General features: G+C 36.3%; 1 pseudogene; it reads right to left on the bottom strand.

Annotated features, from left to right (window-relative positions):
- Window positions 1-16,698: 16,698 nt before the first annotated feature.
- Window positions 16,699-17,128, bottom strand: LOC118619601 (annotated as a pseudogene).
- Between the last annotated feature and the right edge of the window lie 6,706 nt (window positions 17,129-23,834).

The raw sequence follows: 23,834 nt of genomic DNA on the forward strand, positions 1-23,834 counted from the left end.
ATTCACTTAAAAAGCCTTCAAAATTTCACTAGTCAGTGAAGGTTCTTTGAAGAAAAATATGACTGCTCGTGTAAACAATTAATGGTTGTTAAGCATGGCAGTGTATATTATGACAAACAACACATGCTACATTATGCCAGCTGGTGTAATGATGTGATAATGGCTGACTCATTAACTCTGGCACACAGTTTAGATGCCCTTCTATGACAGGATTAATTGATTCGCACATACATTAAAACAAAAATAACTACACTGAAATTCAGCTGGAAGCCTGTTTCCTCATTTGTCATAAACCCTGCTGTTGGTGATAACTGACAAAGACCCTAATACTGAATGGGCTTGAGGTTCCCTTACTAACCTCACCTTTGTTTGTGTCTGAGAACAAGAACCTTGGAAAACATACCAGAATGCTTTATGGTAAAGACTTCCCCTGGAGAAGAATTTATACAGAAACAAAATATATTCACACATACAATTTTAACAGTGACATGGTTCAATATATATATTTAAAAACACATCCAATAACAGAACAATGATTATTAAAAGGTATCTTATCCACTAGAAATTTAATTTAGACGCTTTTTCCAAAATAATTAGCTATTTAAAGAATTTTAGATAACTTATCAAGTACTTCTCAGAGAGCTTTTGGAACTGTAACTAATTCTGACTTCTGTTAAGCACAGTAATAAACAGCACTCACCAGGGTGCTAGCTTTTCTCTTTTGCTTCAGCTGCAATTTTATCTCTTCATTGAAGAGGGAGAATTGGGAAAGCTTAAAATTTAAACCTAGGCAATTCTTCTTCACTTAAAACCTGGAAATGTAATAATAGACTTATTATATCAGAAAACTCACTCATTTTAATATAAAATTTACATTTATTGTATTCTAGGGCCCTTTCAACTAAGAACTAAATGATTTCTTTATTAAATGTCATTAAGGCCATATATATTGTTTTTAAGACTCTCTAGTTTTGTAAAATAACTGAATCATATAATATTATTTTTACTTCAAAAGTGCTTTAGACATACAGTTTACTATTATTTTGGTATTATGATTATTACTAGAAATTATAGCACATAATTGGAGGATATAGAAACCCTAAGAGTTTATGTGAGTATATTTTATTTAACATACTGAAGGATAAATTGTACAAGAGGAAAAAAGTGCTAACTTTAAAAAAATAATTTATTTGATTTTCTAAAATACATTTTATTCATTTTCCCATTTTTGTTTTCAGACTCTAAAGAGTTAATGTCACATCTCTTCTTTGCATTGAGACTGTACATTCTTCTAGGTGGTCAAGTAACCAAGTGATCAGTTAAGGTTAATGCGAGTTAAAGCCTAATGAGAGGCTCAGCAGTCATCTTGGAAGAGAGAAGTGAAAAGATTGATTTACCTTTCTTTTACCTTGCCAATTTCTATTATGGCATAAAAGTAGTAATTCTAAACCTTTTCATTATCAAGGGTTATTTTTAGATTTTTCTTCTATAGATCAGTTTTCATAAAATTTAATTTGTTGTTATTATAAAAATCCATGTCTAGTGGAGAAAATTTAGAAGATTCAATGAAAACATAAAAAAGAAAATTGGAAATTACCTATTTTATAACCCAGAGATAATTATAATTAACAGACAAACATATTTTTGTCAAAGTTACTTTATTTATATATTATATATTTTTTCTAAAATTGAGATAATGTAAATATGATTTTATATCCATTTTTATTTCATCTCGTGATTGATTATATCCTGAACTTTTTTGTTTTATTAAATGTTTCAAAAACATTATTTTAAATAACTAATATTTTCTTTTTTTTAATTGATTAATTTATTTTTGTTACAGATGTTTCTCCTTTTCCCCCCACTGATTGTCCCTCCCTCTCCATCCCCGCCCTGTCCCCAGCTTTGCTGTCCATGTCCGTTGTTCATGCATACATGCATATAAGTTCTGTGGTTTATCTCTCTCCCGCCATCCCCTCTTCTGGGGATTGTCAGTCTGTACCCCACTTTATGTCTCTGGGACTACCCCATTCCTCAGACTGTTATGTTCATTATATTCCACAAATAAGTGAGATCATATGATACTTGTCTTTCTCTGTTTGGCTTGTTTTGCTTAGGATGACACTTTCCAGGTCCCTCTATGTTGTCTCAAAGGATAAGAGATCTTTCTTTCTTACAGCTGCATAGTACTTCATTGTATATATGTACCACTGCTTTTATATCTATTCGTCTACTGATGGACACTTGGTCTGTTTCCAGATCTTAGCTATTGTAAATAGTGCTGCTATGAACATGGGGATACATATATTCTTTCTGATTGGTGTTTCAGGCTTTGTAGGGTATATTCCTAGAAGTGGGATCACTGGGTCAAATGGAAGTTTAATTTTTAATTTTTTGAGGTAACACCATATTGTTTTCCATAGTGGCTGCACCAGTCTGTGTTCCCACCAGCAGTGTACTAGAGTCCCCTTTTCTCCACACCCTCACCAACACTTGTTGTTTGATGATTTGTTGATGGCAGCCATTCTGACAGGTGTGAGGTGATACCTCATTGTTGTTTTAATTTGCATCTCTCTGATGATTAGTGATGTTGAGCATTTCTTCATATATCTCTTGGCCATTTGTATGTCCTGTTTGGAGAGGTGGCTATTCAGCTTCTCTGCCCATTTTTTAATTGGATTCTTTGTCTTTCATACTTCAATATTGCAGGACATCTACATTGATTTTAAACTATCATTTATTATAATAAGATATGGTGTAAAGAATATGGGTCCCTGTTTTGAAAAATGTGGTTCATAAAATAAATGGCATTTGTCAACAAATAATCCAGATGCCACACCATTTAAAAGTTTCTCAGAATCATAGTAACTGCCATCTAGGTTTCCAGATCAACATGAGAAATCAGTGTTGTCACCCTGAATTGGTAACAGTTCGTCCAAAGTGGAAAGGAAAGGTTGTGTTTATTTTTTTCTAGGCAATTTGCCAAGAAAACTCACAATCTACCTTAGATCTGTTGACATATGAAAACATCCCTGAGACCTCCAAATTGGCAGCGACTGCTCTAGCAGATAACACTTGGTCACACTTCATAAGGAGAAGCAGGATTGATGGATGATGTCACTTATTCTCCTACCTTAGTAAAAGGAAATAAATCTTTCCAAAGAAGTGAGTGGCTATGTAAACCACAGCAATAGAAAGAGAAAACATTGAAACATTTTTAAAAAACACATTGAGCCCTGGCTGGTGTGGCTGTTAGTTAGAGCATCATCCTGTGCACTTAAGGGCCACGGGTTCAATTCCAGGTCAGGGCACATGCCCAGGTTCCAGGTTAGATTCCTGGTCAGGGTGCCAATAATGAGGCAATCAATTGATGTTTCTCTCTCACATCAATGTTTTCCCCTCTCTCTCCATATACAGTGTGTGTGCGTGTGTGTGTGTGTGTGTGTGTGTGTGTGTGTGTGTGTGTATGTATGTATAAAGATATAGATAGCTATCTAAAACTATGATCTGAATATTTGGACTCCCCCCAAAATTCATGTTTTAATTCTAATGCCCAATGTGATGATCTTAGAAGGCAGGGCCTTTGGGAGGTGTTTAGGTCATAAGGATGAAGTCCTTCTGAATAGGATTAGTGCCCTTATAAAGGCAACCCTAGAGAACCTCTTGGTCCTTCCTTTTCTGCCATGTGAGGATATAGAGAATTTGACAGTCTACAACCTAAAAGAGGGCCCTCACCTAAACATGTTGGCACCCTGACCTAGGACTTACGGCCCCTGGAACTGTGAGAATTTATGTTTATGTTTAATTTATGTTTATGTTTAATGAGCAACCCAGTCTGTGGTAATTTTTTTAAAAAATATATTTGTTTATTTATTTATTTATTTTTAGAGAGAGAGGGAGAGAGAAATAGAAACATCTATGTGAGAGAGAAACACCAATTAGCTGCCTCCTGCATGCTCCCTGGTGGAGATTGTGCCCACACCTGGGCATGTGCCCTGACCAGGAATTGAACCCGGACCTCTGAGTCAATGGGATGGGATGATACTCAATCCACAGAGCACACTGGCCAAGCTTTAGTAATTATATATATTATATATATATACACACACACACACACCCCTACACAGAGAAAGAGAGCTAAAAAAGGGGAAACAATGATACAAAGGAGATTATAAAGAAACAAAGAGAGTTTAAAACTTATGAGGCAAGCTTAAAATAGAAATCCAAGACAAAAATAAACACAAGTAGAGACATGATGCTATGTTGGAAACAGCAAAACCAGAATAAAAGTAAATTAAAGAAAGGAACACAAAGTGTGAGTAAGCTTGAAAAAATTATTCAAAACAAAATTAAGACATGAAAGCTATATTATACATGAACTATATTAAAACCATCCCAAACTAGAATACGCACAAATAAAATAAAGTCAGGGACACAAATTACAAATAGGTTTGAAGAAGTCATTCAAAACAGAATGGAAAAGAACAAAAACATGAAAATGACTTTAGAGTTGATAACAGAAATATAAATCTATCATTAGGGATCCCACAAACATATAGATGGTACACCAAAGGAAGAGAATAAAGAGATTAAATAAAAATAAATAAATTTCTTTTTAATAAAATAATTTAATTTGAAGATCAAAATAGCATTCCGTACCCCCAGGGTAAACTGGTATCTTTTGGAATAATTTGGGTAAATTTACTAACCTAAGGGAGTAAAATAAGAAATTGTAAGTCCATCCTGAAAGGTGGGAAATTACAAAGCAAGTTACAGACTAGAGGAGTAAATGTGATGGGTCTGAAGCTTCACTCAATGCCCCGTTCAATGCCAGAAGACAAGCAGTATCTACAAAGCTGTGAGAAAAAAAAAAGTATGACTCAAGAACTGTATACCCAGCTAAATTTTCCTTCAAATTTAAATGAAAAGAGAGGTATTATCAGTGATGCAATAACTTAGAACAGAGTCTATTATTAAAATAACAAAATGCTTTTATGCCAAAATTCAGTGAGCCAAAATATAGCTGAAAAGAAATATATGAGGAATAGAGGCCCTGTGATGAATGGACTGATGAATAATTATGGGAGTTATGTACAAGTTATAAAATACATCTAACAAACAGTTGAGATGAGAGTCTAAGTGAAAAGCACCTATAGGTATGCTCAATCCCATCTCTCCTAGCATTAAATCAATAGACACTGTTTAAGTTTGAATCCTGTAGTTAAACAGAACAAAACAAAACATAAACTTTGACCTTTACATAATAGTCTTTAGAGAACTCTTTTGGAAATTGTTGTGTTTTATTCTAGAGAAACATTTGAATTTCATTAATCTCTTCAGTTTCACTTAATTACTTTTCCATTATTTCATTAGAAATTAAAATAAAATTAATTTCATACTGGCCAAGTATTCCTAATTGCCCATTTTTGCCCCTGTGCTTTGTCTTGATTAAACGTTAGCCAGGCTTCTCTCCTTCCTGTGAATTCTGCATATTTCCAAGCCTGAGCACTAAAAAGTAGGATAAGCCCCCTTATCAGCCTATTCCGAGATCCAGCTGACTCCAACAAGGTACTTTTCCTATTAGGCCCTAGGGGTCATTTCCCCTTGTGGGGGCATCTGGATAAAAGAAGGTGAAGAAATTAGCCAAAGAACATATATGCATAGCCCATGGACACTAACAATAGTGTGGTGAAGGCCATGGGAGGGGGGATTGGGGGGTTGGTTGGAGGTGGGCAAATGGCAGGGGGGGGGGGTGCTGGGGATATCTGTAATAGCGGCAACAACCAAAACATTTCTGCTAATCTTTAATTACTTTTTGTATTAATTTCTAGGCCTGTGGTAACAAATTATCATAAACTGGGTGGCTTAAAACAACAGGAATGTATTCTCTTATAGTTGTGGAGGTTAGAAATCCGAAAGGTCTTCAACATGTCATTAGGGCCATGTTCCCTCTGAGACTCTGGGTACAATCCTCTCTTGCTTCTTCCTAGCTTCTGGTGGTTGCTGTTAATCATTGGTGTTACTTGGTTTATAGTTACATCACCCAGTATCTGGCTGCATCTTCACATACCATTCTATAAACAAATTGGATTAAAGATCCATCCAACTCCAGTATGACCTCATCTTAACTATCTGCAATGACCCTATTTCCAAATAAGGTCACATTCTGAGATACTGGGGATTAGGACTTCAACATGTCATTTTAGGCGACACAGTTCAACCCATAATACCTCTCCTTACCTTACAAAAGAAAATAGTATTTTCTATTTGTTTTTGAGATGCTTACAGATTTCTGAGATTGGAAGTTTCTCTCTATTGCAATAGTCTTTCTTCTGAACAAAGTCTCTCCTTTTCTGAGTCTGGGTTTGTTTTTGTTTGACAATAACTTATAGCAATATAGTATGATTCCATGTTTAAATAAAATATTTTTAATTTATATTACCTTAATGTTAATCTACATAGAATTAATGCTCAAAAAAGTTGATTTGGAAGATTATTTGTTTTCAATGATGACATGTATCATTTTTATAAAAACATAAAAGTTATGTTTTGGACTAAAACTTTCACATAACTTTTTCTTTCTTGAATAAAAGACAAAAAGAAAGACAGCTGGTGGTGAAATGCTTACTGGCAATATAAAACTGGAATCTACATCTTAATTGGTTAATTTAAAACATGGTTTTGTTTAAACTAGAGACTAAGAAAATTAAAAATCCAGCCAATCATTTCTATGGTTGATATTAGTTTAATAATATTAAACCATAATCTGTGAGTCTAATAATCTATACCATATAGAAAACATCAGAATGTGTTACTCTTTGTCCAAATATTTCTTGTTATAACCTTTATAATTTATAGTATATTGTAGAAGTGAAGTTAGAAAACCGGAAATTTGGTGGATAACTCAAAAACAAGCCTTTAACATACAGCCTTTGTAAGGAGGTTATATTAAATATATTTAAAAGATAGGTTACCAAAGATGTACCAGAGTAGTTTTACAGCAGATATTTTTGATAAAAACAATTCTTTAATGTTAACATTTTCTATTTAGGTAGCTGACAATAAATTTCAAAAGAGAAAAAAGTTTAAGTCAGTGATTGCTCTTCGTTGAATCATCTCAGAGAGTGGTAGAAATGAAGATAACGATTCCCTCTAGGTAGCCCTGAAGTAAACTGCAACACGAGTTAGGAGTAACTTGGGGTAACAAGAGCCCAGTAATTTTGAAATCTTACTGGAAACTAATCTCAGACAATCAGAAGGGTCTATGGTTGTTATTGAGAAGGAGAAACAATAAGAAGGGGAGCTCTATATTTAATCAGAAGAAGCAAAGAGGTGCCCTTAGGGTCACGCAAACACTATGGCAGGTCCTAAATATTTGTGCCACCTCCAAGGCACTCTTCCTTCCTTCCTTCCTTCCTTCCTTCCTTCCTTCCTTCCTTCCTTCCTTCCTTCCTTCCTTCCTTCCTTCCTTCCTTCCTTCCTTCCTTCCTTCCTATTTTTTTTTTTTATCCTCACCTGAGGACATTTTTGCATTATCTTCAGATAGAGCGGGAGGGAGAGAGGGAGGAAGAGAGAGAGAGAGAAACATCGATGTGAGAGAGTCACATTGACTGGTTTCCACCCAACCCAAACCCAGGTCGGGGACAAACTGCAACCGACGTACGTGCCCTTAGCGAGAACCGAACCCAGTCTCTCTGGTCCACGGGCTGATGCTCTAACCGCTGAGACAAACCGGCCAGGGCTCTTCCTTTTTTTTTTTTTTTAAGTATTATTATTAATTTTTTTTATTGCTTTTAGAGAGAGAGAGGAAGGAAAAGAGGGAAACAACGATTTTTGTTGTTTCACTTATCATTGATTCTTGGATGTGCCCTGACGGTATCGAATCCACAAGCTTGGTACATCAGGACAATTCTTTAACCAACTGAGCTACCTAGTCAGGGTCCCAGGCACTGTTTCTTAACAGTAAACTGGAAATATAATAATCACCCTTTATTCATGGTTTGTTTCTGCAGTTTCAGTTACCTGTGGTCAACCATGGTTTGAAAATATGAAGTGGAAAATTCCAGAAATAGACAACTCATAAGTTTTAAATTGCATACTGTTCTGAGTGTTGAGATGCTATCTCTTGCCATCTCGCTCTATTCTGCCCAGCATGTGAATCACCCCTACTTTGTCCAGTGTCTCCACACTGTAGATGCTCTCTGCCTATTAGTCACTTAGTATCCCTCTTGGTTTTCAGACCCACTGTTGTGGTATCTCAGTGCTTGTGTTCAAGAAACTCTTATTGTATTTAATAATGGCTACAAAGTGCAAGAGTAGTGATGCTGGAATTCATATATGTCAAGAGAAGTGGTAAAATGCTTCCTTTTAGTGCAAAGGAATATATGTATAGGACAAAACCTAGTCTATATAGTGTTTAGTACTACTATCCATGGTTTCAGGCATCCACAGGGGGATTTTTCTTGGCATCTCTGAGGATAAGGGAGGAATACTGTAACGGCAGAGAACCCTCCAGGCTGTTGTAAGGATTAAGAGATGTTGAATCCTTATTACATTATGTAGTTCATAGTAGGTATTAATCCACCCCAAATTTCCCCTCTTTCACATAACTGAGTTTTTACCCACTGCATCATAGGATAGATTAACCAGATTAAATTGTGACTTCCAGTTCAGATCGATTCAGCAATCCCATTCAGAAAACAGCCTAAAACACATTTATTTTGAAACTGTATTCTTTCAAAGAAATTGCCATTGACATTATTTTTAATCTCAAATGCATCTGTGCTTTTCTCAGTCAAAATATGACTTTTTCTGTATGTATGAATTTATTATATAACATCTTCGAGATATTTTCTATGGACGAAAATTATGAATTATATTTTGATTAATGCATATGATAAACAAAATAGCTGCTATATTCCTAATAATAGTACAGATGACTGTCTCTTGAAAGGAAATCAAAGAACTGTGGCTTTGAGTTATAATTGAGTTCTTTAAATATTATACAATGGTGCTGACTACTGGCTTATTTATGAAGAAAACAAGTTAAAATATATATTTTACATGACAGCAAGAGTTCTAGTACTACGTATCCACCTAGTATGACATTATTCTGCAACATTATATTTCATTCTTCCATGCATCATTCATTTATCCTGCATATTCACCAAGATATTTATTGCCTACTACTCTGTGCTGTGTCCCATGCTGTGCTAGACATGGGTTAAAACATAAAATTAAACACTATAGACAGATGCCATGTTCCAGATTAAAGGAAGGTGGTGCATCTACAACACAGGGAAATGAGAGGGTGGTAGGTGAGAGATGAGACAGGACCAAACCATATCTAGCACTAAAGGCTGTGTTGAAGGCTTTGGTATTTATCCTAAGAATAGTGAAAACGAGTACAAGAGACATGACTAAGTTTGCATTTTAAACTGCGAATCACTTTGGTTTTATTTTTATTTATTTATTTTTTTTATCCTCACCCGAGGATATTTTTCCATTTTTTGTACAGATAGAATGGGAGGGAGAGAGAGGAAGGGAGAGAGAGTGAGAAACATCGACGTGAAGGGACACATCAAGTGGCTGCCACCCGCACAACCAACCAGGGCCGGGACAAACTGCAACTGAAGTACGTGCCCTTAGCGGGAACCGAACCCGGATCTCTCCGGACTGCAGGCCGACGCTCTAACCGCTGAGCCAAACTGGCCAGGGCCGAATCACCCTGGTTTTAAAGTGGAGAATAGTCTGGAAAAAACGTGGAAGGATGAGAGGACCAGCTAGGATGCTATTAAAATAAAGTTTCTGGTGAGAAACAGTGGTAATTCAAGCTAAGTTATTGGTAGCAGAGCTGAAAGAATGTGAATGGATTTTAACAAATGTTTATGATCTAAGATTTGTAGGATTTTGTGAAAATATGGATGTGGTCTGGACAGCAATGAGGGATGTGGAAAGAGGGAGGGAGATGTCGAACAGGGTTGTCAGACTTCTGAATTCCAAGACTGGCTAGTGACACCATTGACTGAGATAGCTAGAGAGCACTGCAAAGGGCCGTGTTCAGGAATAAATCTACTGGGATGGGTCTAATCTCTTTGTCTTCCTCCCATACCATAATTTGTAATACTTCATTGCTTCTAACGTTTTTTGAGCTAGATTATTGCCTAATTATAAAAGTAATCCAGTGCAGTGCCGAAAAAAAGAAAAAGAAAATTACAGAAAAAGACTAAAATATCATCTGCTTTTCTATCAATTTTAATAAAACAATCCTAACAAAAATATTGGCTAGTGGGTATATTAGTATTTCACTTGGGATTAAAGTCATTGCAAGAGTACATTTGTTTTCAGTCTAACTTTTTGAAGAGTCTAAAGTGTTAGTCTAGAAAAGAATTTTAATTCCTAAAAGTTAAAAAAAAAAGTTCTAGTTAACCTTAAAACTGGCTAATAGTAGCCCTGGCCGGTTTGGCTCAGCGGTTAGAGCGTCCACCTGCGGTCCGGAGAGACTCGGGTTCGGTTCCCGCTAAGGGCATGTACCTCGGTTGCAGTTTATCAATTGTTCTAGTCAGCTGGAGCAAACTTGAGCTCCCCTGTTTGTTCAAATTCATTGTTCACATGATATATTAGTGCAGCTGGCATTCTGGGAGCCCGTCATAGTTGTCCTGGGAAAGTGATGCCATATTCGGACACGTGAAGATTTTTTGCAGTTTATATAACGAGAGAATTTACACTTTGGGATTTTAAATTGCAGAAAGGCTCCTGCTAATGTCCCACTGTTCAGTGGCTTCATTTCTATTAGGCAATATTGATTTTTCCAAATATGATACTTTATACATGGTAGTTCTTTAGTATAATCACAAAGTGTGTCATTAAGGAAATGTGCGACATCTTGCATGAAAGAAATTAAGACAAAAATAAATAAAACAAATAAAACAAAAATAAACAAATAAAAAATTATATTATGAACTTTCTTCTGTTCTACAGCTGGCCATAGTTTGAGCAATGTATTGATTCTTTAGCTTTAAATCAAGAAAGACAAATAGAAAACTTATTCAGTGATATGACACTTTTACAAATGCAATATTTACAGTGGATAAAATTCAATGTCTTCAGAACTGTAGGCTTAGATTTTTTTAAACTATGTTTCATACCTGACTTTAAATATTGCCAACTTTTTGACAGATATTCAATTCTAGAATGTGGTAAGGGCCATAGGGAGATGAGACAGTTAGGTGGTATTTAAGATCCACTGTTGATGTCCTGAGTAATATTAATATTATTTAAAAATTTTAATTAAAACAATTTTTTGGAGCCATTTTAGAGTTCTGGATATTATTTCTGTTGAAGAAAGAATATGAAAACTTTATATATAAGGAAAATACTCATTTTTGTATTTATTCATTTATTGTAATATATATATTTTTGACTGAACGCCTGTTCCCTGCCAAACTCTACTACAAAGGAACAAAAAGGAAATAATGAGGTAGAGAGTTCCTACCTTAAAAAACTCATAGTCTAGTAGACAAAAGAGACAAACACATAATTAAGATTTAACTTATTAATTACTTCTAGAGGAGCATAAAACATTTCATGAAAATTCTGAACAGGTAGCCCAAATTTCAACCTGGACAGGAGGTTATATTGTTGAGGAGTCTTTTCAATTGCATGTGATAGAATTCAAATTCAGATTTAGCCAAACCTGGATTAATTTTCTCATATAACTGAACAATTGCCCTTATACCTACTTGGGATGGGCTGTTCCTATCGAGTCCTAAAAATTGTGACAAGATAGGAATAATGTTCTTCATTTTAGTAGACTCAAAGGATGGTCAAGACTCTTGCCCCAGTCTGTTTCCTGACCTGCTGAGAAGTAATTTCAGTACCAAGAAGCTAGGAATGAAAAGGCCAGGACCCAGAAGTCCTTTCAATGATTTGAGGCTCAAAGTGCTGTGATGTTTGTACTCTTGTTTGGTTGGTTGAGTTGAGGAATTTATTATAGTGGGGAGTCACTTAGGATTGCAATTCTCAAACCTAGCTGCAGGTTAGCATCACTCCATAATTTTAAAAAAAGGAGGGGGGAAGGTGCAAAGAATTAAATCAGAATTTTTGGTGATAAGGCTCTGGTATGGATACTTTAAAATGTTTTTGAATGTGGAAATAAAAAGAAACCTAGTGACTGTTCTGGTTCCAGATGTTGCAGAGACTGCTTGCCTGCAGAGGAAAGGAGACAGGCAAGATTGTTGCAATGAGCAAAGCAAACAGCATTCTTTTGAGAACACTCCTTATGGTTTTGCTAGAACACTCCTCATGGTTTTGCTCTAAGGCCATGACCTCAACATGGAGGCTGAGCGACCCTGAGTGGCCAGAGACCAAGCTTGGGAGATGGCATTTTTCAAGACACCTTCAAGAAAACACATTTATTATTATCTTACCTTTGGTTTTATCCCAGTGCTATGTAGCCAGGGGGTGCAGGGGATAGCTATTATATTTTTATATATGTTTGCTTATGCCACAAAACAGTATATTCTTCAAAGGTAAAGTATCTTATCTATTCTTGTATTCCCACTGCCAAGCTGTCACATACTTGGTACCAAATGAGCACTCTGTAAACGACAACTGAATGAATGAATCTAGTAAGGTTGTAGCACTATTTCAAATTTTCTATCCTGTAGTTATTTGGATTTATTGGAAAAAGCTGTAGAATATTTGGGAAAATAGAAGTACCTATCAAAAATGTAATTCTAGAATATTTCTGCTTTAATAGGTAACAACTCAGAAACAAGTTATAATTAAAGATAAAACAGAAAAGTCTCTGGGAATAAAAATAATAAAATTCATGTCTATGCTTATTCATTTAAAACAAACAAAGCAAAAAACATTCAGCTCTTGCATGGTTTTTAATTGGCCCTGTGATTACACCCTAGAGGAGAATAAACAGGAACTATGCCTTTTCATATAGTTTATATGTTCTATTAAAAACATGCATAAAAAATAACAACCTCTAAAATACCAGCCCATTAGGAAAAGAAGTTGAAAATGCCACATTTGTTGAACATTTGAAATGTTTTGTTTTCTGTTGTCTAGTATTCATCTTTAAAATTAATTTTGATAGCAGGTCTAATACCAAATCCATTTTTTCCTGCTGAGTATCCCACGTTCTCTCTAGTAATAAAGGTTCTGAATCCAGCAGAGGGCAGTTCTTTTCAGGACACATAAGGCAATGGTTTGTGATGCACTTGACTTGTCCAGAGAGTTCTCGGCTCTGTGGTGCTGACAGTAACAGAAATGTGTTTGGAAATCCCATACCCAGTCAGATTTGACTAGAAAGACAATAAAAGGAACAGATGGATATCTTTACAAAGCAACAGTTTCAGAACCACACTTGGGGGTCATGCCCATTTTTTCAGGATATGTGAGAAAGGGAACAGACAAGGGTCGACGAGAAGAATTTAACACTCTCTGTGGGGAAAAAATCTCTCTTCAGAGTCTCAAATGTTCTGGAAACTTAAATGCATATTATTTCAAGTTTATTATGCAAAGAATACCTAAATTTGAAACTATTGCCTTATGGATAATATACCACATTTAAAGGCAAACAAACTAGTGTTAGAGAATATATTTTAGCACATAAAATGTAATTTCTTCATTATTAGGATATGTCTTCCTAGAAAAGATGATAAGAATGCTTGAATTAGTAAGATAAAACCTATGTTCTAAGACTTCTTTTGGGACGTTCTAATAAGAGTCTTATCATAAATCATACAATTTCTCTCCTTCGTTATTCTCTGATTGTTCATACTCAACCATACTGTCATATCAATGCAATTAAACTGGTATGCCAATATAATATAGGACTGGTAAGAGAATTTTATTTGGACTATTTTTTTGGACTAAACTTTTTTATTGTGGTAAATATACATACTATAAAATTCACATTTTAGCCATTTTGAAGTTTATGGTTCTGTGGCAGTAAGTGTATTCAGATTGTTGTACAATTGCCGCTACTGTTCATCTCCAGAACTTTTTCATCATCTCAGACCGAAACTCTCTATCCATTAAACAATAACTCTTTTTTATTTATTTATTTATTTTTTATCCTCACCCGAGGATATTTTTCCATTTTTTTGTACAGATAGAGTGGGAGGGAGAGAGAGGAAGAGAGAGAGAGAGAGAGAAACATCGACGTGAAGGAACACATCGAGTGGCTGCCACCCACACGACCAACCAGGGCCGGGGACAAACTGCAACCGAAGTATGTGCCCTTAGCGGGAACCGAACCCGGGTCTCTCTGTACCGCAGGCCGACGCTCTAACTGCTGAGCCAAACTGGCCAGGGCCAATAACTCTTCATTACTCTCTTTCCCCTGCCACTGGTAACCACTATTCAACTTTTTGTCTCTATAAATTAGACTATTCCAAGCACCTCATAACAATAGAGTCATACAATATTTTTACTTTTGTGTCTTTAATTTACTTATCATAATGTTTTTAAGGTTTATCCATGCTGTTGCATGTTTCTGAATTTCATACCTTTTTAGGAATTAATAATATTCCATTGGATATACATACTTCATTTGTTTATCCATTCATCTGTCAATGGATATTTAGGTTGTTTCCACCTTCTAGCTATTGTGAATAATGCAGGTTTCAACACTGGTGAATACATATCTGTCTGAGTCTCTGCTTTCAGTCCTTTTGGATATATACCTAGACGTGGTGTTATTGAATCATATGGTAATTGTATGATTAATTTTTTGAGGAACCATCATATTGTCTTCCACAGTGCCTGCACCATTTTATGTTCTCACCAGCACTACATGAGTCCCAATTTTTCCATATCCTTGTTAACATTTACTTTCTTTTTTGTTTTGTTTTTGACAATAGCCATCCTAATGGGTATGAAATGGTATGTTTTTGTGGTTTTGATTTTCATTTTCCTAATGACTAGTGATGTTGAACATCTTTTCATGGGCCTTTCACCAATTTGTATATTTTCTTTGGAGAAATGTGTATTAAACCCAGTGTTTCATTGGGTTGGGTTTTTTTTTATTTGTTTGTTTTTTTATTATTGAGTGGCAAGATTTCAAAATATATCCTGGAAATTAAATATATTATTCACAAATATTTTCTCCCATTCTGTGCATTGCCTTTCCACTCTCTTAATAGTGTCGTTTGATGCACAAATGTTTTTAATGTTGATAAAGCCCAATTAATCTATTTTTTTCTTTTGTTGCTTGTGCTTTTGGTGTTATATGCAAGAAATCAGTGCCAAATTCAAAGTAAAAAATTTAAAAAATGTATGTTTCCACAGCCTTAAAATAAGTTGGTTATATCTTTTTCTACTCTTTTCAGTTATACTCTTTACATCTTCTTAATCACACAGAGGACAAGTAGAACGATCATCGAGGTTGCCAAACAATGCCTTAGTTTATAAGCCTATAGTTATAATACACATAATTAAACATGTGCTGGTCTGTGACTACTCTTACTTTTTTTAAGGAATACTTCTGATATTCAATTAAAAAAGATAGAAACCAAAGAATTGCCTGGCTGGTGTGGCTCAGTGATTGAGCGCTGACCCATGCACCAAAAGGTCACCAGTTTGATTCCTAGTCAGGGCACATGCCCAGGTTGTAGGCCCGATCCCCAGTGTGGGTCATGCAGGAGGCGGCCAATTGATGTTCTCTCTCACTGATGTTTCTATCTCTCTCTCCCTCTCACTTCCTTTCTCTCTAAAGATCAATAAAAAAAAAATTTGTTTAACAAACAAAAAAACAAAAGCAAAGAATCACCCAGCTCTTCTTCTGTGTTTATGATCATGACAGTAATAATAGCAGACTCTTAGACTTACAGGAATTGATCTAAGCACTTGACCTACATTATCTCATTCACTCCTCAAACAATCCAGTTATTTCTTACAACTGTCATTATCAGTATCATCACTATCCTTATCCTCATCTTCATTTTAGGGTTGAAGAAATGCAAGTACAGAAGTTGGGTTAGTTAGCAAAGGTCACATAATAAGTGGTGGTGCCCAGGTTGAAGCCGGTAGTCCATGCTGTTGCTGATATTTTATGCTCTCTCTCTCAGTAATGAAAGAAAACAGTCAAGGAGGCACAGGCATAGGTTTTTATTATGTTATTCAGCTCAACATAAACTTTTCATGAAGCTCTAGTCCTTCCAGGAAAATAATTAGACTCATGTTCTTAGCTTGACATTAAAGAGTCTTCGAAATTTGGCTCCAACATTTATTATTCACTTCTTTCCAACATTATCTGCCCTGCTTAAACTGAGAAGCAACTGAGAAGCTTAAACTCTAGAACTTGTCTTGGATGCTATTGCTCATAGCATTTCCCAAAACTAAGTTTATTTTCATCTCTCTATTTTTATCGATATCCTCTTTATACTGGAAATCTGGTTCACATCTTAGAAGTCCACTTCTGCTATTATAATAGTTCTCTTCTAAGTCCTGTCCTTCCCCTTGTGTATCACTCACTGCATATCAGTCCACTCATTTACACATTTCGTTCACTCATTCATTTATTATTCCTCTCATTAGTACTTTTCAAATACTGCCTTACTTCATGGTCATTTGTATATATGACTATCGCCACTATTATTAAATTTGGAAAGGCAGGCATCATATAGTTTTTAAAATTTTTTATTTTAACAGCTTTTAATGAAAGTTGTATATAAGATTCCATTATTCCTGCATCTTCTCAATTTCTTTCTTGTATTTGCCCTTTCCTTTTTTCTACTTGATGAGAGATGGCTTTATGTTCAAGGATCTTTTTGCGGTCTTTGTCCAGCTGTAGTCTAGTGATGACCACCTTGCTGGGGTGAATGCCCACATGAACAGCTGCACCATTAGCTTGCTCCACTGCACATGTTCAGTGTAGATGACATGTTTTTTCCTTTAAACCTGGACTGCTTTGCCCTTTGAGGTGTCTTTGCACAACCTGAACATCAGCATTCTTTTGGATGGGCATGGATCGAATGCTACTTCTGTCTCAGCTCTTTGGAAAGAGGAGAAGACTTAATCTTTTTTCTTTTTTGTGAATGTGGGAAGGTACATTAAAATGCCTTATGTGGTTCTTGCTCCGGTCAGAAGTCACAAAGGGATTGAACTCCATTTTGGCCACTGGAGATTCAGCAATGGTTGCAAAAGGAAAGAGGCACCATAGACTTTCCACTTTTATATTTGCTATTGTGCCTAGGAAAGAGGGAACCTAGTGAATTATTGATTGGTAAGCTGAATTATATGACCAAACTAAGGCTGGAAATTTGTTTTTTCATGAGAGATTATTACCATGAGGATAAACTCTCTTTCTTCAGAAACTTTTGTCACGAAGAACTAGAAAAGGAAACTCACATAGGAATTGACTGCTTTGTACTAAAATAGGGATCAAACTAATCAGAAGAGAAAAAGATAGTGAAATATTGACTTTGGAATTAAGAATGGATCTGTGGACTAGATATAAGAACTATTTATTTTTAATAAAGAAATTTGATTAATCTAATGTGGTTAGAATAATGCAGTAGGGCTAACTGAAAATAATTAATAAAAAGCAGCACTGAATGAGTAATATTAAAAACTGAAGTAAGTTGGTATTGAAAAGGTTTTTGAAAAACTACAATGCAATAACTGGTTTCTAAGACAGGTTAGTGATCCAACTTCTCAGACCTTTAAATCTCACCAAGAATCCTACTTCTTTGCCCCGAAGTAATGACGATAACATCTACTTTTTAAGAGTAAAGAATGAGGTTCATCCTGAGAAGGGAAAAGCATCATGAACAAACTCTTACTTTATGTCTTTAATTTTGATTGCCCAGAAAATGTGCAGAGACTGTCTTTAATTTGACAGCTTCCCGGAAGACCTAGTTGCTTTCTAAGTGAAGTAGTCACAAGACTCATTCATGGGACCCACATTCCAATGGGAGATGACCTGGCATTCGGTTGTTTCCTTAGAGGAGCAGGGCACCTGGGAGATGCAGTGGAGACCAGGTGGGTGGTGGTGATAATGAACCTGGAAGAGTAAGTTGGAAGCAGACTATATTATTCAGATCTTAAATATTAGGCTAATTAGCTTTTCTGGGAACTGGTGAAATTAACTCAAGCTTTATAATGGCAAGGTAAAATGACCAGATTTCTGTTTCTAAAAGATAGGTGTGGCTATGTAGGGTGTGAGCTGTCAGGTTCATGCCCGAGGGACCCTGTTGGTAGTGGAGGTCGCCACCTGAGCCCTGTGTCCTCAGAGCCACCGGCTGCACTGAGCAGAGGGCTATGAGCTTCAATCTGACTTAGGCACCTCCCCAGAGCCAGGGCTGTCTTTCTGTCCACATGCCCAGCTAGGAGGATGACTCTCTTCTTTCCACACCACTCAAAGACCACCAGAACATCTCTGGAACAAGAGGATTGTAAGTCAGGCATTAGCAGTTGATGAACAAAGTGACAGCAGACCCTGAGGACACTAGCTCCCAGGAGGCTCAAATTGTTGCCTTGACCATCCATAACTGAAATTATTAAGAACCTACATGCCAACATCAAAAGGTCAGAGTTCATAAACACTCTCTGATGATGAACAACTTCTAGAAGAAAAAGATACTCAAGAAATGTCCATATAAACAACCAGGAGAGTTTTGAGAGAATGAGGAGCTGGAGATCGGCAGCTGCTTTCCTCTGTGCTTCTGAACAGTTCCTGTAGCTGAGGGACCTAGGGGCTCCTACTGGGGGCTCGGAGGTGGGGGTTCCAAGCCAGATCTAGGTCACTGGAAAAACACACAACACATTTTGTTAAAATCAGAGAGACAGAGACAAAGATGGAAATGGGAGGGAATGGAAAGGGAGGGAGAACCACAGTGGAAGCCTGGATGATAAATTAAAGAGGTGAAGCAAGAAAAGGTAGTTTACTGTGGTATGTCAAGCAGCGTTATCAGGAGATAATGGTGATGCCTGAATTATAGGAGCGTGAGTTTAGCAAAAGAAACAAAGAGAGGAGACCTATTAGATTCAATTCCCCTAAGTTAATTCCCTAGTACTTAAAACTATTTTGAATGTTTAGTGGAAAACCCTATGCAATTACTGTATTTCTAAATATCTATAAATCTGATTTTAGAGAAAATCAGCAGCTTTTATCTGTTTTTTTAAAATTAATTAATTTATTTTTGTTACAGATGTTTTTCCTTTTCCTCCCACTCATTCCCCCTCCCCCTCCCTCCCTGCCCTGTCCCCAGCTTTGTTGTCCATGTCCATTGTTCATGCATACATGCATATAAGTTCTGTGGTTTATCTCCCCCCTCACCCTCTTCTGGGGATTGTCAGTCTGTACCCCACTTCCATGTCTCTGGGACTACCCCATTCCTCAAACTGTTATGTTCATTATATTCCACCAATAAATGAGATCATATAATACTTGTTTTTCTCTGTTTGGCTAGTTCGTTTAAGATAATACTTTCCAGGTCCCTCCATGTCGTCTCAAATGATAAGAGATCTTTCTTTCTTACAGCTGCATAGTGTTTCATTGTGTATATGTACCACAGCTTTTTAATCTATTCGTCTACTAATGGACACTTGGGCTGTTTCCAGATCTTAGCTATTGTAAATAATGCTGCTATGAACATGGGGGTACATATATTCTTTCTGATTCGTGTATCAGGCTTCTTAGGGTATATTCCTAGCAGTGGGATCACTGGGTCAAATGGAAGTTCAATTTTTAATTTTTTGAGGTAACACCATATTGTTTTCCATAGTGGCTGCACCAGTCTGCATTCCCACCAGCAGTGCACTAGAGTCCCCTTTTCTCCACACGCTCGCCAACACTTATTGATTGATGATATGTTGATGGCGGCCATTCTGACAGGTGTGAGGTGCTACCTCATTGTTGTTTTAATTTGCATCTCTCTGATGATTAGTGATGATGAACATTTCTTCATATGTCTCTTAGCCATTTGTATGTCCTATTTGGAGAGGTGTCTATTTAGTTCCTCTGCCCATTTTTTAATTGGGTTTTTTGTCTTCCTTTTGTTGAGCTGTATGAGCACTCTGTATATTTTGGAAATTAACCCCTTATCTGATATATCAGTGGCAATTATGCTCTCCCATACAGTGGGTTGCCTTTCCATTTTGATGATTGTATCTTTTGCTGTGCAGAAGCTTTTGAGTTTGATGTAGTCCCATGTGTTCATTTTCTCCTTTGTTTCTGTTGCCTTAGGTGATGTATCAGTGAAAATTCTGCTGCGTATGATGTCTGAAATTTTGTTGCCTAGAGTTTCTTCTAGGATTTTTATGGATTCATGAGTCACATTTAAGTCTTTTATCCATTTTGAGTTTCTTCTTGTGTATGGTGTAAGTTGATGGTCTAGTTTCATTTTTTTGCATGTAGCTGTCCAATTTTCCTAACACCATTTATTAAAAAAGCTCTATTTACTCCACTGTATGTTCTTGCCACCTTTGTCAAATATTAATTGAAAATATTGTCTTGGGTCCATTTCTGGGTTCTCTATTCTGTTCTATGCAGTTTTTATTCTTAAAACTGAAATATTCAAAGAAAATTTGGTATATGGAATAGAAGCAAGTTCCTCTAGTTCCTAATCCCAGGTATTTTCAGGCACTGGCTGGCCCTGAGACCTTGGGCCATCGTCATTAAATATAAATTTCTAAATTTTTAAAGTAAGGAGCCTGACATGTAAAATGTCTAATTTTTAGCTAAAATTTACTAGGGATCTGTTTCAAATCTGAAGTTTTATCTTTCTAAATCTTAGGTTATCTTCTTATAGCAATCTCTAACATCTGGAAAACGAAAAGTAAATGTCTCTGTTCTCATCAAATGGGAGAGTACCATACAGATAAACAGGCAAGGTACTGACGCTAGAGCTAAAGGGTGGAGCCTGAGAGGGGATGAACGAAAGACAGATAAGTGATTTCTCAAGTTCTTACCGAGGCAAGCATTTGGCACCTAATTCGTTTTTGATACAGTTGTAATGAGTGCCATTCTCCCCTTCGGAACAGCACGCCAGATCTTTAGCACATCCCTGCTTCTTCCCCAGTGGGCAGCAAATCCCAAATGCCAGTGCCATGTTCTAGCGCATCTTCATCTGCAGGATATCAGACAGATTGCCATTCTTTTGATGTTTGTGAATATTAGTAGTAAATACCATATGATATGACTCAATGGATTCGTTTCAAGAAAAAGAAAATGACAAAGAGAAGGATGAGGAAGGGAAGGAGGAGGAGGAAGAAACCCTCATCTCTCCCTGATATGAAGGGATGAAGGAGATACGTCTCAAAGGATATCAATGTTATGGAAGTGAGTGGCAAGCTTTGTGTCCAGAAAAGAATAGTATATCTACCAGTTCACCCCCAAATTTCTGACATGTTTCATGGCTAATAAAATGGCTCCCCAGAGAGTCTATAAACTTTTTTTTTTTTTCAGAAATAAAGAAATCACTGGAGAATAGAGAATGATTTTATTATAGCTCAGAATCTTCCAGAATGTATCTGGCTTAAGTGGCCATAAATATTGCATGTGTGTATGAATATGTGAGTGTGCACCAAATATGTGTTGGCCAAGACATAACTCCAACTTTCATAAGAAATTCCTAAGTTACTGTCACCTTTGCTTTCATCTTACAGAAAGTCCTAACAGCTGGTTGAGATAGACAAAGCCCAGGAAGAGCCTTGTCAGTTGTGTGAAGCTAAAGAAACAATAGAATATAAAAACTGAGACTTTCATCTTGCTCCCAACATATCTTTATGACATCTAGTAACCGATTTAAATTTTTCACTTCTTGGTATTTGAAAATGTTGGTCTAGATGCTCTCTTAAGCCCTATTCAACTCCAGGCTCCCCCGACACTGCGAGAGTAGTCTTGGAGTTTTCTTTCAGAACATTGTTTTCTGACAATACTAAATTCTGTGCAAGTAATAATGGTCCTGAGATGAATCATCTCTAAAATTCTAAAGCTATACCCTTTTTAGATAGTAAGGTGATTTTCTTGTTCTTTTTGTCAATGTTCTCAACTGTGAAACTGAGTTAATGGTAGATATCCATGGCCTATTTGAAATAGAAAGAAAGAGGAGAGACAGAGAGAGAGAGAGAGAGAGAGAGAGAGAGAGAGAGAGAGAGAGAGAGAGAGACACTAATTATAGCTTTTGTGCTTCAGGGTGTATACTCATCCCCTGCTCTGGTCACTTTTTAAGGCTATGCAAAGGTGGGAAAGGGGGGTGCAATTGAGCAGGTTACCTGCTTTTTTTAGTTCAAAGAAAAAGCTAGGAAAATCAGGGTTATCCTTGTTCGAAATTGTTAGAAAAAAAATTTTAAACTTTTATTGAATATATTGGGTTGACATTGGTTAATAAAATTATATAGGTTTCAAGTGTACAATTCTACAATATATCATCTGTATATTGTATTGTGTGTTCACCACTCCAAGTCAAGTCTCCTTCTGTCACCATTAATCTCCCTTTACCCTCTTCTACCTCACCCACTCCCCTTCCCTCTGGTAATCATGATGCTGTTGTCTGTGTCTATGAGTTTTTGTTTTTGTTTAATCCCTTCACCCTTTTCACCCAGATCCCTTATCCCCTTCCCCTCTGACAACTGTCAGTCTGTTTTCTGTGTCTATGAGTCTGCTTACATTTTTTTTGTTAGTTTATTTTTTTCATTATGCTAAGTGAAATAAGCCAGTCAGAGAAAGACAAGTACCATATGATCTCACTATATGTGGAATCTAATGAACACTAGAACATATTTGTCCTGGTTTTTGCCGAGCTCTCTTTCAAAGCTACTAGTATAGACATTTACAAAATAAATGTCTCCTTACTATTTTTGGCTTTGTAAATATTTTCCAAACTTGGATTTCCCATGACACTAGAATGACATACTTTAATAACTGAATATAAGATTTGTGAATTGTTTACAATGAACTGAATTTCATAGATAGTTTGATATAAGATTATTAACACAGTTTTGTCACCCTCTACTTTGTTCCCACCAAAGGTCAAGGCCTTCTTTTTTCGTTTTGCCGAATAACTCAGTTTGTTGAAGGCTGATATGATAATGAACTGAAATGTATGCTGAACACAGAGAAGACAGGGCTCACATGCAATTTCTCCAAGCTCAAATAAATAGGGCTGTAAAGGTTGTTGATGGAAACTATGGGGGAATATTTAAATATGAAGTGTATTCATTTTGTTTTGATTGAAACAATCAGAATAGACTATAGAGCTGCCATTTCAATGGAAGGTTAAAGTAGGTAACAGAGATGATTTTGTATTTACTTTAGACTTTGCCGGAAGATTACCCTAGGGGATCTTATTGGTTCACATGATTTAAAAAAAGGCATGGAAACAAATTTTCCATATCTAACTGTCATAGAATTGGTGCATAATGTTCCACCCAAATGGGGATTGTTTACTGTTACATTTATACTTACGCATTGAGAACAAGGGCTTACTAAGTGAAACAATAGCTGCCCTGTGAGAATATGAGTATTAATATCAAAATGATAATATAAGCAGCAGAAGTCAGGCACAAACAGATAATCATTTAGAATTCTTTGTGGGGTGAAGAGGGGAAGAAGCTGATCCCTCGAAGTCTGAGGTATATCGCTGCCATTCCTAGAGCTAAGCTAGAAGTGATTTAGCTGTTTAGTGCTGCTTCTACACGGATGCCACACAGCGTGCCTTTAATTAGATTTAATAGTACAGTTTGTTTCTCACTGGATACCTTTAATATTCCTTTTCTTCCATGGCCTTCTTTGTTTATTCTCTCTCTCTCTCTCCTTACTCACACTCTCTCCTCCCAGACATTACTTACTTGTTTTAATTCACAAGCAGCAT

The sequence above is a fragment of the Molossus molossus genome, unplaced genomic scaffold, assembly GCF_014108415.1.
Source record: "Molossus molossus isolate mMolMol1 unplaced genomic scaffold, mMolMol1.p scaffold_m16_p_1, whole genome shotgun sequence".
In the NCBI taxonomy this organism is placed as follows: domain Eukaryota; kingdom Metazoa; phylum Chordata; class Mammalia; order Chiroptera; family Molossidae; genus Molossus; species Molossus molossus.